Source organism: Oryzias latipes, chromosome 7 (assembly GCF_002234675.1).
Source record: "Oryzias latipes chromosome 7, ASM223467v1".
NCBI classification, from domain to species: Eukaryota; Metazoa; Chordata; class Actinopteri; order Beloniformes; family Adrianichthyidae; genus Oryzias; species Oryzias latipes.
Genome location: NC_019865.2, coordinates 19,385,072 through 19,400,959, shown reverse-complemented (window position 1 = coordinate 19,400,959; position 15,888 = coordinate 19,385,072). Strand labels below are relative to the sequence as shown.

General features: G+C 38.5%; 1 protein-coding gene across 5 annotated transcripts in view; it reads right to left on the bottom strand.

Moving 5' to 3' along the window:
• LOC101163007 (disks large-associated protein 4) overlaps positions 1 to 15,888 on the bottom strand; it is a 94,102-nt gene extending 78,214 nt beyond the window's left edge. For 2 of the 5 annotated variants that reach the window (XM_020704791.2, XM_011477406.3), the window contains exon 1: positions 15,320 to 15,848. The gene's annotated coding sequence lies outside the window, so the exon portion shown is untranslated. Of the gene's footprint in view, positions 1 to 15,319 lie in introns of all 5 variants that reach the window. The other 3 variants (XM_020704792.2, XR_002290565.2, XM_011477408.3) reach the window with 3 other exon arrangements.

The window sequence follows — 15,888 nt, the reverse complement described above, 5'->3', positions numbered from 1 at the left end:
AGTAATGTCCAAAGCTTTAAACCTTTTTTTCCCCAAATTTAAGCTGCATGCTACAGAAGCTGCTTTAATTCTTTTATCTGTAAAACAAAAAGTTGGAAACAGCTGCCCCGGTTCTAAAGTTCACAAATGCCATGGAGATTTCATTTATTTTTCAGGGAATAATGTTAATTTTTTTACAAAGGGCATGAATGTCTTTTTAAATATAATCCACGCAGCCTACAGACAAAAGTAGATTTGGTAATGGAACCTACCATCACATTGTACAATCACACATTTCAACCGCTTAGTTTATTATAATTTCACACAATCATCACAGCTTTGGTATATTATATATTTTTGTGTTTAACCATATGTCAGATAGAGTGACAGTTAGATTTGTTATTTGTCACCTGCATGTTCTCTTTCTGCTGATCATTGATGAAAACTCCACACCCAACTGGAATTTAAACCATGGCCTTCTTCCTGTAAGGTAATGATGTGCTAACTACTACACCACCATGCAGATCTGGAATGATGCATTTACACATAATCTAGTTAGTATGTTTCATAAACTAAAGAATTCTGCAACATTATTAGATAATATATTTATAAATTGACTTGATGTAAAAATAGTGGACAAATGATATCTGTTACCATCTGCTTGACTTGATAAAGCTTCACTGCTTTTTAGAGTCAAAGGGAAACCAAAGGAAATTTGTAAATCATTGCAATATTGAGCATTGAAGCTTTTAATCTGGACCCTGAAAAGAAAAACTGGAATGACATTAATATTGTCAGAAGTCAGAGCTCTGTCTCCCCCTCTGGTCTCCGGAGGAACCATCTCCAGAGTTCTGAATATACTTCATCACCCAGTAACCTCAGAGCAAGGTTTCTGGATGCCACACACCTGACTCTCATTTTCAATCACTCACAGTACTTATAAGACCTGCACTGAGTTTCACTAAGTGTGAAGTATTATTTGTGCATCTCTGCCTGCATTACGAGTGTTACATCCAGACCTTATCTTCTGATTTCCTGACCCTGTTTTTTCTCTGACTCTGTTTGCCTGCTGCCCGCCCCGAATCTCACCTGGATCCTGACTAAACTCGTTTCTCTGATGCTCCCATGCTTGTTATTGACTCCTGCCTGCCTGACCCTGATTTAGCTTTGTGGACTATGAGCTGAGCTAATAAACCTGCTGAAATTGGAACCAGCCCTCTGCCTGTTTTTATGACAAATATTAATCTGGACAGATTGGGAATAGATTTCATATAAAAAAAGGCTTTGACAGTGTCTGATAGTTTAAAGTTAAAATACTTCAGATGTTATGGTTTTTGAAGACTAGCTTTGTCACTGTTAACTATATGTCCTAAAGATATTCAGTATATCAGTAATTAAAAATGAATCAAACAGATGTTTAAGTTTGCACTTAGGGTGCCTTGATCTTCTCTCCTCAGGCCAAAGTTACTGATATTTTTAATTAATGACATCTGTAAAGTTTCTAAACTGTTCATTTATGTTCTATTTGCAGATGAAGCAAATATAAAATCTCCAGAGCAGCTTCTAAAACATCAACTGAGGAAGTAATACTCCTTGAAAATTGGTTCAACATCATTAATTTATCCCCCAGCTGAAGTAAAACATTTATTTTGTTCAGCACCTGTCAACCTAAGAAATTATAAATTAATAATAAATGACATTGTAATTGAAAAATTAGGAATACAAAAAAAAAAGAAATTAACAAAAAAGGCAGAACAGAAAAGGAATTTCTATATTCCCTTGATTGGAAATATCTGCAAGATTTAGGATTGCCAAAACAAAAAATGTGCTTTTTTTTTTTTTTAAACAACAACCAGGTATTTTCCTTTGTAGACTAAGATGTTTTTGTTGTTTGGCTTTCAGTGAACAAAAATGTGTCCTTAAAAAGCTTCTTTTTTCACAATCTTTTGAAAGTTATTGCATTGTGTGTTTCTGGTAGTTGTCAGATGTGAGGACACCCCAGCTTTCCAACCTTTGTGACTGAGCCACCACTGTAATAATACAGCGCAAGTTGACACAAAGGCGTCAGATTTCATTTGTGGGTAAAGGGGCTGGAATTGTTGGGAGAGTTGCAACATGAGATACTCAGAAACCAAATGGGAAACATATCTATGTTTTTCTATTGTTGTAAATTTTCACACTTTTTCTTCTTTTCTAATGTCTGTCTGTTTTTCCCTCTTTCTCATGGATGAAAATTACCCCCCCCCTAACAAAGTAATAAAAATCGAATTCAGGGGTCCTCAACCTGCGGTTTTTGTGAAACAATGTTTTTTACAATATTTGTGAATATTCTTAACAACCAGTTAAGCAAACAGTAAGAGCCTTTATTGTAAAGTCAACAAAAAAAATGTGATCAGTTTTAGATATTGCCAACTTTTACTTAAAGCATTATAGGGGGGTATGTTTGTAGAGGGCATATTTTTTGTCTTTGAATATGTCCTAAAATGGACTTACTTGTTTGTTTATAGGTGTGTAGGTGTGTGGGGGGGGGGGGGGGTATCCAACTATACTATAACCATTGCTCAATAGGATCATAATTTGAAGTAACTCTCTCAAAATTCAATTTAAAGCAGATCACTGCAATGAGAGCACATGGATAACTTCCACTACAGTAGCTTAAATGTGGATCACATTCTCTGTGAAACACCTTATAAAGCTTAATTATATACATTCAACGCACACGTTTCCTTCTGTTGAATGCTGACATCAAGCTTTCCTCACATCTGAGTCATCTTTTGACACAGCTCACGTCAGTTATCCAGGGACAATGCAGAAGGCAGCTCTGCTAACTGTAGTGGGAAGGTAGGTTCAGCTGAAGGAGAGGCACTGACATCCATACTAATGAGACTCTATACGCAGCGCAGTGACCAAGCGTATGCAGGGGAATCAGGCAGAAAGAATCACCCAGCCTCTACTCTACATAGTGCTGCAAGGAACCCCCTCCTTTTCTCTCTTTCTCTCCACCCTTTCTATCTTAATCTTTACCACCTTGGAATCATTCAGACAAATCTAAAGCGCACAAAGCATTCAAATTAGCTCTGAGGAAAGACCACACATAGATTTATAACTACTAGCCCACTGGTCTGAGAGCATCAGACAGAGCACCTAAAGTCTGCTGCAACAGTCAGCTGCAAATACCTGATAATTCAAATTTTTGATATACACTCACTGGCCACTTTATTAGGAACACCTGTCCAACTGCTCATTAACACACATTTCTAATCAGCCAATCACATGGCAGCAACTATGCATTCAGGCATGTAGACACGGTCAAGACGATCTGCTGCAGTTCAAACTGAATGTCAGAATGAAGAAGAAAGGTGATTTACTGTAAGTAACTTTGAATGCGGCATGGTTGTTAGTATCTGTTGGCAGGTCTGAGTATTTCAGAAACTGCTGATCTGCAGGGATTTTCTCCCACACACATAGGAAAAAAGATTAAATATCCAGAGTGGCAGTTCTGAGGGCATAAATGCCTTGTTGAAGCAAGAGGTCAGATGAAATTGGCCGGACTGGTTCCAGCTGATAGAAAGGCAACAGTAACTCAAAAAGCCACTGGTTACTACTGAGGTCTGCAGAAGCGCATCCCTGAACGCACAACACATCCAACCTTTACAACCGATGCCCTTCCTGATACATACCTTTATTTTAGCCAGACTGGGGCCGCTTGTGGCTAAATGATTAGGCAGTAAGGAGTCTTGCCCAAAGACCCACACTGGATGATGCTCAATGCACCTCTGGGGGATCGAATGCTGGTTTCCCAGTCGAAAGTCGTGCACTTAACTAATTCAGCTCTTGTTGTGATAACAAGATACTAGATGCCATTATTACAAGAAAGCGAGCGAAAAAACAATAGAAACTAGGCCGTTACCGGCTTCCTAAATTATAAACGGCTATTTACTGTCTTAAACTTGCTGGTGAATGTGAACAGGTGCAACCCGGGACACAGTGTGTCAAAGATGCTTTAGCATGTCAGCGGCAAAGGCCAGGGAACGACCTTCCGACAGACAGACAGTTGCTCCTCCAGAGTCACTCTTAGGAGTTTAAGAGAGCGTGAGCGTGCCATCTGATGATGGGCAGATGTTCTCCATGCAGGTGGCAGATATCAGGTTAATATTAGCTCAGTCATTAACCACCAGCTAACGTTTGCCTACGTGCTTCTGACAGGGACATGCGAGAGGCAACATTCAAGCAAAAGTCTTTGATGGGACCACAGGTCCACTGGGATGAGATGAAATTGCGAAATATCTCAGTGTGATCCAGGCTTTGCCCTCCAGCCTCTTGTAAGCCTCGGGAGCATGTAGCTGCCCCCAGACATGCAAGTCTACCGGAGCTGCTACTTCTCTGCTCTGAAGGTATATAACAGTGGTGTTTACAATGACTGCAGAAACACAGACAGGGATACATAACCTCAATAGCAAAAAAAAAAAGTTGGATTTTTGTTGGATTTTTCTACTATTCTATTTATTCACAATGATTTAAAGCAAACAGCACAGGGTGACCTCCTCATCAAATGATGCCCTGCATGCAGGAATGACACACTGGCGGCTCTAAATGATGTAGGAACAGGCCTGAAGTGGCAAAGCACAAACATAAGATAGTGGGGAAATTGTCAAAGTCAAGCATATTGCATTATGCAGCACATCTCAGACTAAATTAACAAACTAATTTCCTAATAGATCTTCATTTTTGTCCCTATCTCTTCATTGCAAGCTTTTATGTTATTAAACTCACACTGCAAATGATCATGCCTTTTTTTTTCTTGTGTTATGACAAGCTTCTCCTCCCCCCCACCCAAATGCACATTCCCAATTATTCATGTGGATTTAAGTGCTACTTAAACACAACAAGCTCCACTTTATGTGTATATGGTCAGGAATAAATAATATATAGGCAGCGAACTGAAATGTAGAAATGAGGGCAGCTGTCACAAACGCTAACACCGCTGCATAAATTGAATAGTGCAAACATTGTCATGCAAATCTTCTGTGCTGCAAGTATTAAGATAAAAAAGGAGAGCAATTGAGATTGCACAACCTCTCTTTAGTTGGATTCACGCATCAGAGATTAACAAAGTAGTTGGTCAGAGAGTGAAAGACCTTCAGGCAGAGAGAATGTGTTACAGGCTTGGTGCTGAAAGTCTAAACTTGTTATATAAAAGAATGGTAATAAAAGAACAACATCCACGCTAATGCGCAATGACAAAAGAACTGTAATTGGTAGCATAAAGATACGCATTTGTCTTCTTCCTTTTTAAATTGACTGTAAGTTAGTGTTTCATTAATGGCTGGGTTTAAGTGTCTAGAGGGAGATATACTGGAAAGATAAACAAGCTCTAAACTGCCTCAAAGCTAAAATAGACACAATCACTCCATCCAGCAGCAGTTTTGTGTGTATTTGTGTTTGTGTGTGTGCATGGATGTGTGTGAGGGAAAGTTATCATGGAATATACAGGTCCAATGTCCCAATCACATATTTTGACTTTCTGCTTTTATGATCACACAAAAACTCTTCTCTGTAAAGGCACACAAACATAGACAGAGCAACCTTCTACAAAGGATCCACTCATTCATTTAATTATTTTCATATTTGTTTTTAGCTTTTTCCCATAACAACTGTTTTTTTCTCATCATTTATCAATTTAAAGCTGAAAAAGACCAAAGCAAGTATCTCTGCAATGATAAAAAAGATAGGCATTAATGACTTGCATTCTGGGTTTAATACCATTTTCTAAATCCTTCCTGCTGTTGGATTGTAAAGTTATTTACAGATGATAACATTACCACATCTTACTTTTTAAGTCATATTTCTCTGAGTTTTACAGCTTTTACATTGTTCAAATGTTTAGCGGTGACTCACTCTCCAAGCTTTTTATAGCGGGCACAAACAGGATTACTCCAAAGCCAGGACAGGGTGAGATCTTCCAGTCTTCAGCTTGAGCTTCATTTGAGCACCAGAGCAGAAAAGGCTGCAATATTCCTTCAAGAAATGTCTTACAGAAATTTGTCTGTCTCATATAACAGAACAAATGTATGTCTGAAGTGACTAACAAGACATATCTTAAGACAAAATAAAAAAACATCTACCACTTTGTTTTTGGTCTCCTTGATCTGAGAATTTTTAGATTCACTCAGCTGTGTCATTTGTGGAGTTGGCATTGTTTCCACAGGCAGAGAAAGTTTAATAGATGAATCCTAAATGTGTTTCTAAAAACGTGCATTCACCTCTCTGTGACTGCACTATGAACAAGGAAAGTGTCTAAAAATCAAATGTTTGCTGGGTGACTGTGTAGCTCTAAGGCTTTGTCTAGGATTTGACCATAAAAAAGTCATAGTTCGGGAATTAATGTGGTAACCTATTAAAAATCTCTGTCATCTTTAATAATATTTGGTTCATCATAGATTAAAAAAGGGAGAATTTACGCATATGCTAGACAAATTTAAGCAACGTGGAAATACATTGTTGGTGGAAATAAACAATTATGTAGGCATGAAGTAATATTAAGATAAAGAAGTCATTTTGTCTCCTGACTAACCACAGTTTTCACATCTGTCATATGAATTTAAAGGCAGTGTGTCACTGCCAAAGTACACAATTAATTTAATTCATTCACAAGTTTACATATGAATGGCCAGACTATTCAATTAACATATTTTTTAGACTATAAATTGCTCTAGAATATGAGTCGCAATAGCCAAAAAATGCAGGAGAAAAAAAAAATCATATATCTGTAGCAGTTCTGGGAGAAATTTATTTAACAAAAAACAGGAACAAAACACAGGAACAATTTTACTTTGAAAGGCAAATAGGAAAAGGAGAATAGATAACAACAGTAGACTAGATATATGGATATACGTTGTTGCTATAAGTCGCACCCCCAACTAAACTAAGCAAAAAAGGGTAACGCTTTATTTTACAGTACAGTACTTACAGTGTACTTAAGTGGTATTTACATGGTACTTTTTGTGTAACTACTGGGTACTTTCAGGGTATTTACATGGTACTTTTTATGGAATTTACTGGGTACTTACAGTGTGCTTACATGGTACTTTTTATGGGACTTACTCTGTACTTACATGGTACTTACTGTGTATTTATGTGGTACTATTTGGTTCATACCTATGTGGTACATACTGGGTATATATAATATACTTACTGAGTATTTACATGTTGTGCAAAGGTGTCCTGTGTGGGACTTACCACATGTAAGAAGAAGGTAAGTACAAATAAAGTACCTTGACCTTTAGATCTGCACTCGTATGTTTCATGGTAAATGGTAAATGGCGTATACTTCTATAGCGCTTTTCTACCTTCTTCAAGGCCCAAAGCGCTTTACAGTCAGAGACCCATTCACCCAGTCACACACACATTCACACACTGGCGGACCGCTGGCGAATACTGGCGCCAACCTCCCACCAGATGCAAGGTGGGGTTCAGTGTCTTGCCCAAGGACACTTCGACTCATGGGCGTGCAAGGCGGGAATCGAACCTCCAATCTTACGATAGGGGGTCGACCGCCCTACCGCTGCACCACGGCCACCCCGTCATGGTATTTACCATGAATTTACCACAGATACTACCCCTTGAGTACAATGAAACTGGACTTTAAAAGAAAGTCAGCCCTATTTCCACTCAACTACATGGTAATTTCAGTAGTAAATACCGGGTATGTTCACTTGAATATTACTTGGTACTTACCCCTTGAGTACAATGAAACTGGACTGTAAAAGAAAGTCAGCACTATTTCCACTCAACTACATGGTAATTTCAGTAGTAAATGCTGGGTTTGTTCACGTATTACCTTCCCGTACAGTGTACATACACACTTGGTCTTCTGACCTTACTAAATGAGACAATGCAAACTTTTTGGTAAAGGTGAAGTAACTGCATTGTAAAATCATATTCTGGCCTGATTACTTCTTGTAACATTACTCTTGCAACACCATTAAAATATGTTAAGTAAATATATATGAGCTTGATAAATACCTATTTATACAACTAAGTTTGTATGGTTGTGAAAAAGTGTTATTACATAATTTGTGATTAAAACAAAGGATAATTATTTGATTCCTTGTAAGTGAAAGTAAAGATTGATTTAATTCCATCAACTAAATGTTTAAACCTCGCTTTAATAAATGTAGAAAAGTTTTATGTTAACTCTAAATTGATCTTCTCTTAATCCTAACTTCTTGTTTCTATAACTACTGAAAATAATGGATGAATTCCAGTGTATCAATCATGGAAACAGATGCTGTGTAAATGATCAAACGTTCATAATTGATTTTGTTTGGACATTCATTCATTTGTCACACAGGAAAACAATATCTACTCAAGTATATTTATGCCAATGGGCAAACAGCTCCGAAGCAAAATTGACTATTGCAGGAATAAGGTCTGGCTAGTTATCGCGTAAACTGATCAATAACTACAGGAATAGACACCATTGCACCTCCATGCTTAACATTTAAGTTTGGGCCATAACAAAGTTTTCTTGGAAATGTAGTCAAATAAAGATGTATTTTATAAATTGAACTACTATTTTACTGCAGTAGGCTTTAAAAAGCAGCAGACAATCTGATTAATTTCATGGCAAAAACACAATTTTCATAAATGTTACTACCAAAATATAGTCTTTTTTGAATGTTGTATTTTAAAGTTTGTACACACTATTATTGGACAAACAGACCAGATCTACAATCTGAAATCAAGAAGGTCGTCCATACTTTAGTTTTGGTTAAACCTTTTTTCTGTTTCTGCTGGCACATACAGTTCAGCAAATTGGTTTATTTATCATAACAAATGTAGCGGCTCGTTTTGGTCAGAGGTCGGCATTATCTGTGTTGACTCTCCAGCCCTGACTATAAAGGTTTGTGTGCATCACAGGGCAGAGCATAATCTATCAGAAAGATGAGTCTGAAGTGGGGATGGCATTATAGCTTGGTTTTCCATGGGATGCCAAGTCCATATGGTACTCAGGGCTGAGACACAAACACACACATGGGGTCGGGTCTTGGTTTCAGTATATGTTTCCTTGATCAGAAAAGCCAGAAGGTCTGGTGTTAATCCTCAGAAGACTCACTGTTAGATCCCATGTCTCTGCATGCTCACCTCCTGCACATAAACTACAGATGAATGTTTTAGTTTAAAAGGTTAATGATGCCATTATCATTTTTGCCCAGCAATGAGGGGACAATTTATCGTAGCAGATATTTTCAGATGCAGTTTTTTTGTGCGTATATTGCATCTATTAAAATAATTAAAATAACTATGTGGTATTTATTCTTTGTTTGCCGCATGCTGTTTTTGTTTACTGCCTGGTTCCATGATAAACAGCCTACATTACAAAAAGCATTTCTCTGTTTCCTGCATAAGTGAACCTGCAGGAGCAAAGCTTCCAAAATGATAAATTTGCTTGAAACAACATTCTATGTCTGAAAAGAGAAATTACATGGAGTCCAAATACACTGCCATCTACAAATGCATTCAAAATGAACTGAAGCAATAAAAAAAGTGGAGAAAAAATAACTTTGTTTTAATATCCTTAGAAAAATCTGCAGTGCTTACAACTGGTTTCCCCTGGCTGCTGCAGAAACACGAGAACAACATGAAACGCTGGCATAAATAAACAGCTGTTGGTGGGCTCATCGCTGCTGTAGACACATAGGACATAATTAATCGCTGGAGAACGCAGACTCATTAATAGCTGTGTGTTGATTAATTGTCCCTGCGGAACATTCAGCTTAACGCACAGATTTGTGTCGGGGGAGCTATCCCGCGATGCAGCACAGGCACGGACTCACTGGAAGATGACACATACAGTCAGACAGCAACACACTTGTCGGGGGCTTACTGTAAAACACTTTTTCTATTTCTAGCTCCTATGTGAGAAATGTATTGACAAACGCCATGAGAATGGAAATGTTCCGAGAAAAAGAGTCCTTTGCAAACTATTCGATTTGCTCCGCTCTTATTCGTGCTACTATTGTTGCACCACACAAACTGCAGGTAAGGGGAAGCAAAGGGAAGTGGGGGGAGGGCTTGTTGAGCACACTGACCTGATGCTGGAAAAGGTCACTGACTCAGCAGCACGGCAGCGTCAGTGAAGGCAGACTTTAATCACCTGCAGCCGCTTCGCCAAGCCCTCTGCATGAGATGGACTCAGAGCCGCATTACCAAGGTCATCAAATCTCTCTCAGCTGATGAGATATAGAATGTGAAGAAGCTGTCTGTTAAGAAATGAAATCACGCCATTTCAGCTCTCCATCTGAATCATTTATCTCCTAAATTGAAGGAGGTTAGGAGAAACTATACACGAGTAGATGGAATGATAGCAGAAATCATTCCTGCTCAGAGTTTTTTCTGGTGGTTTGCTGCCATTGGACCATAAAAAAAATGCATTCAATTAGGTCAAATAGAATTTAGCTTCCCTCGTGTTCATACAAATTCACAAGTCAATTTAAACTAAAGTCACAAACAAATTTAAAAAAGAGTTATGGCGCACACAAAGAAGTTGATGTATTAGGATTTCAGAGGTCTTTTTTTTGCATCTTTTTAAAAAAATTACCTTAACAGATAACAGAGGAATCTTTGGTTGTGCCAAGCTTAAGCTACATTCACATCGTGCATGTACCGTGCGTTCATAAATGTGCAAAACGGGCATCCTTGAATGCGTGTTTGACATATGGTGTTCACACTGGACTGTCGCTACCAGATACTAGTTCATGCACCCACATGATGTGGCATGTCAAATGTCGAAGTGGTAAAAATCTTGCGAAGCTTGCCACAGGTTTTTTCTTTTACAGCTCTGTTCCAATATATAAAAGACTTGGTGTCATGGAATTTCTACGGAGCCTCTAAAGGGCCATTGAAGAAAAAAAAAAAGTGGAAGTCTAAAAAAATTTGAAGTAAAAGAAAAAATTGAAGTTAAAAAAAAAACAACTAGTGGCTGTGCACCTGTTAGTAATGGGTTCGCACCAGTTACTAGGTAATTTACGTACAGAGAAATTTTCCCAAGTTACCTGGAAATGGCATCACGTGAGCTAATTGAGTTTTACTTTGTTTTTTGACTTGTCTACAAAGAGATTGCAGCTTTCCTTGATTACCATTACAATTACATCATCTCTGAACGTCATCTTAAACAAGTTTTAAAGTCATGCGTTTTGTTTCAAAAAAGGGTCCAAATTATGTTTGGCATTTGGATTCTTACGACAAACTAAAGCCATTTGTTATTTGTATTAATGGCTGTTAGTAAATGGTGAAAAAAACAAAAAACAATTGAAGTAAAAAAAAAACTAACTTCTACGGAGCCCCTAAAGGGCCATTAAAGAAAAAAAAATTGGGAAGTTAAAAGAAATTTGAAGTAAAATGAAGTAAAAGAAAAAATTTAAGTGAAAACAACAAAAAACTAATGGGTGTGCACCCATTAGTAACAGGTGCGCACCCAAGGGGTTAGTTTTTGTTTTTTCTTACTTCCAAATTTTCTGTTCTTCAATGGCCCTTTAGGGGCTCTGTAAATTCCAGCTGGGCACAAACTGCAATTATTAATTTCACATCCATGATCAATTTTCAAAAGGTTTGCACTACCAAATCCAAGTTCTTGATTGGTCAAAGTTCAACTGGTGTAACTTTCAACATGTGTTCAATGGCTGCAAGTTTTGTACACAAAGCCTCAAAACGCTCATAAAAACTACTTGTGAACACAAAAGCCCAAAACGTGCCTATACGTGTTTTTTCATAAACCTTTCATTGAAAGTGACTGCTTGAACGCACATTTCAGAGGGTGGAGTGAACTTAGCATTAAACCCCCAAACTTAACCTTCTTTTGTACAAGTGCAAATGACCAAATCACTGAAACGCAAAAACACATTAAAGATCACTACAACAAGGTGCAAACACAAATTACAAATACATAGAAATCAAAACGATATTTCAGAAATAAAATGTAATTCTAAAAAAAATGAAAGGTTAGTTATGAAACGTCAGTGGACATCACTCACACTTTAACTGGAAGTTATTTGACATGGCAGGATCTTCTGACAGACAATATTTCTTTAGGCTCCTGGCCATGGCCATTGCAAAAGTTTGATAATTGTTCGATCAACTATTTACCACCGTTTGGTCAGAACAATGTTCTGCTTTCACTCTTCTTCTAAACTCAAACGTCAATCAAGTAGACGTTCCCATAGAACCTGCCTTTTCCAATTTCCTATTTTTTTTTATGTTAACATTTTTATTTTTTGGAAATTATTTTTGTTTTCCGAAACGTGGTTTCTGAAATTTTGTTTTGATTTTTGTAATGTAATCTTGTTGTTGCTTTTTTTAATTCTTTTTTGTGCCTTTTTACTTGTTGCGACCTTTAAAATGTTTTCTAGTTGAGTGTTTTGTTAATGTGATTTGCACTTCAGGGCCACCGTAGAAAACACTGCTAGTTACTGGTGCTTCCCTGCAACATGATGGGTTACATTCCATCCACACCCAAACAATGTTTTCAGGGCAAGTTTTTGGTTTGCTGTTTTTTTCCAGGGATTAAATGTTAAGCCACGGGGCTTCTTTAGCTCATGCCAGGCCCTCCAGCAAATAAAAAAATCATGTGCATGTTAACAAGGCTAAGATTAGATTTTCATTGGAGGGGGTCTTCGAGGCTTTATGACTTAATGTCAGCTAATTGACTTGTACAGGTCTGGAGTATGCATTTCATGTTAGAATAAAAAGTATTAAAGCATGCAAAAAGAGATGAATGCATTCACGGAAATCTATTAAATGTGCCACTTATGTAAACGCAATGTTTTATGTGGGGTTGATCTGTGAGAAACTCCAGCGCTCCTCATTGATCTTAGCTTCCGCACATCATTCAGGCTAGAATGACAAGTGATATGACTGAAGAGTGAAGCTGCTAAATGGTAATTACCTTCTTTTTGTCCTCTGACCTGACAAATACACAGACTCAGATTCTAGAGCAAGTGGTTCAGACATTCTGGCATATTAATAGTACAAGTAAGGGAAAAAAACATAAAAGGAGAAAAGAACAGGGCTTTAATGTTGTCCAAGCTAAGTGAAATGCCAATTAAGCCCATGTCTTGAGACATTTTTGTTCTCTTTTTTTCCCATGATTGAGCTTTTGCACCCCTCTGCAAGTTGTCATCATTCAGGCAGCCTTGTGCACCCAAAACCTAAACACAAACACATCCAAATACAACATTTTTGCACTTACAGTATGTTATTTTGCTTTTTATTTGTATCTCTTTTTTGTCTTTTAGGATTGCCTCTACTGCAGTTTAGAGCATTCATATAAATTAAATATGGGGATAAATAAATCCAAATAAAAACACAGCTTGATTGTCTGCCTCAAACACTTCACTGTTTACTTTAGCATTATACTAAACAGAGTAATGCGGCTGATGGTTTCTGGCATATTGAAAAGCTAAATAATTGATTGAATGAATGAATAAATAAATAAAAGAAACACCAGAAAAATTCCCTGAACACAAATTGAAATTAATCAGTATTTACATTAGTGTTAGCAGAAAGTCTTGACCGAAAATCCATATGTAGAAAGATTTTTTTTAATATAGGCAAAAGGTCTGAAGACGTTAACTGTTCAAAATCACATGATTGTGGATGAAAGATTCAAGATGTTTGCTTTGGGATTGGACAAATAAACAAAACTCCAGAAAAAGTTGATGTTTGATGAACATATGAAGGTGTCCAATTAATTGTTCCAGCGTGACTGAACAGCATTTCATAGTCCCATTCACAACTTTCTCATTAAAAAGGCCCTGAAACAGCATGGATCCCTTGAAGTTTCTTAAATCTGCCCACACTCTTTGCTGGGGACAGACTGGGGGGACAGGCTGCTTGTACAGAGTGTGCTTTGCATTGTCTTGATGAAAAATGCATGAATGGAGCTTAAACAAGCTGTCAATTGGCAATGGATGGACTAATTCAAGACAAATTAGATCCAGTTTAAAAAAAAAAGTACTGTCACTTAATGGCTGTTTTAACTTATTTGAAGGATCTGTTTGATTGATCCATAAGGACGGTTTGCATAGCAGCTGTCTAAATGTTAACTTAATGGATTCAATGACTTTTGGTGCAGTTTTTTTCAGTTCCACTGGGTCCTTATGTAAAAAAAAAAAAATCAAAAGAGTGCATTATTCTGTGGATACAGTAATTTGTCTAATCATTCCCAGTCGAATCCCTGACTAAGCCAGTCTTTAAAACACTCACCATGCTGGACCTGATCCAGCTGGGTTTCCTTCAAATGATGTGTGGCAGCGTCATTGCTGTTGGCAGCCTGGTAGCAGATGTGACACTGACACCATAGTGAACTGCTTCAGACTGCCACAAACAGAGCTGTTTGACACCTCACATCTACTCCTAGTTGGTTTTGGAGGTTTCTGATCAAAAAAGCGGTGTGTAAAGGTAAAAACATCGTTTCCGATGACTACTGGTCTGCTACATCCTGCCTGCATCGTTCAGACGGATCCATCCATACCATCCACTGATTTGTTGTCTGATGGTGCTGCCGTTAATCAGCCTTCCTACCAATCAAATTGCCATTTAATTGTAGGAATCCCAGCCGGACAAGGCCGGCCGAAACTGCGAATCAATCACCCTCCCAGGATGCAACCTCGTCCTCAGCTTCTCAGATGATGAGTGCTGGATTCAGAGGACCAGCAGGATGCTCTTGCTCCCTCCAGAGGACTGGCGCCCTCTAAAATGTTTTCCATTTTTTTAATTAAGAAAAATATGTGAGTGATGAAACTTCATAGGTAGAAAAGCTCTGATAGTCTGATTGCTTTTGTTTTAGGGGTCAAAAAAAGAGAAGACATTCAAGCAGGCAGAATTTTTTTCCCCTTTTTATGCCCTGAGGAATTCCATACCTGCACATTTAGGAGCACACATTTATTTATAAAATAAGAATAAAAACTGCACTCAGGAGGCATTTTCTCCAATCCTTAAGCTCTATCAACCCGCAAACACAAGCGGTGACGACTTTGACGTCCACAGGTTACACACACACACACACACACACACACACACACGGCAGAAAACATGAATTAAACCTTGCAGGGGGCATTGTTTTTGACGGAATGTGTCAGGAAGCAGGATTTTCAAAGTACAGGGTCTGAAATATAAGATGATGTGGCTTGATAAGTCACACATCGGAATATCGCAGACAGAGGAACAAACCATTGAAGTCAGATGGATTGACGATGCAACAATGCAGCTGATGCTGAAGTGGAGCTGGCTCTCCGCGCCTCCGTACACGGTTTAAACCCAAACATAAGCGCTAGCCTACCTTTGTCATGGTTCTGGAATCAGCTGCAGATGGGTGTCGGTCACACCGGAATAGTTATCCAGCTCCTACATGCCGTAATTTCACCGTCAGCCGGCTGTTTATCTGGTAAACAAGACGATCCTGAAATATTGATGGAAATAAAAGTCTCCCCCTCGTTTTTTAATTTGTTTTTCTTTTAGTTTTTTTTTTATCCCTTACGTGAAGAACACAATGTTTCTGCGTGAGGCTCCTCTGCGCGGCGATCGTCGCCGGTGAGCAGCGGGCTCCACCGCGCAGTTCGGAGGCTGACGCCGGTGATGCCGCAGCGGCGTTTGGTCCGTCGAGACGCGGGATGAGAGGGGTGGTGGGGGTGGGGGCATCCGAGGGCCCACGACGAGGCAGCCAGCTCCGCAAATGAACTCATCCGACCCAAAAAATAAAAAATAAAAAACGGGCTTCTCACTCATGAAAAGGTGGTGGATGAATCATAATGCGCAGAGAGAAAGCATGCCCTCCCTTTGGTAGGAGTGACGCTGATGTTCAAACATGAGAGGAGAGGGACTTTAAAGAGATGGAAATGTACATTTAAA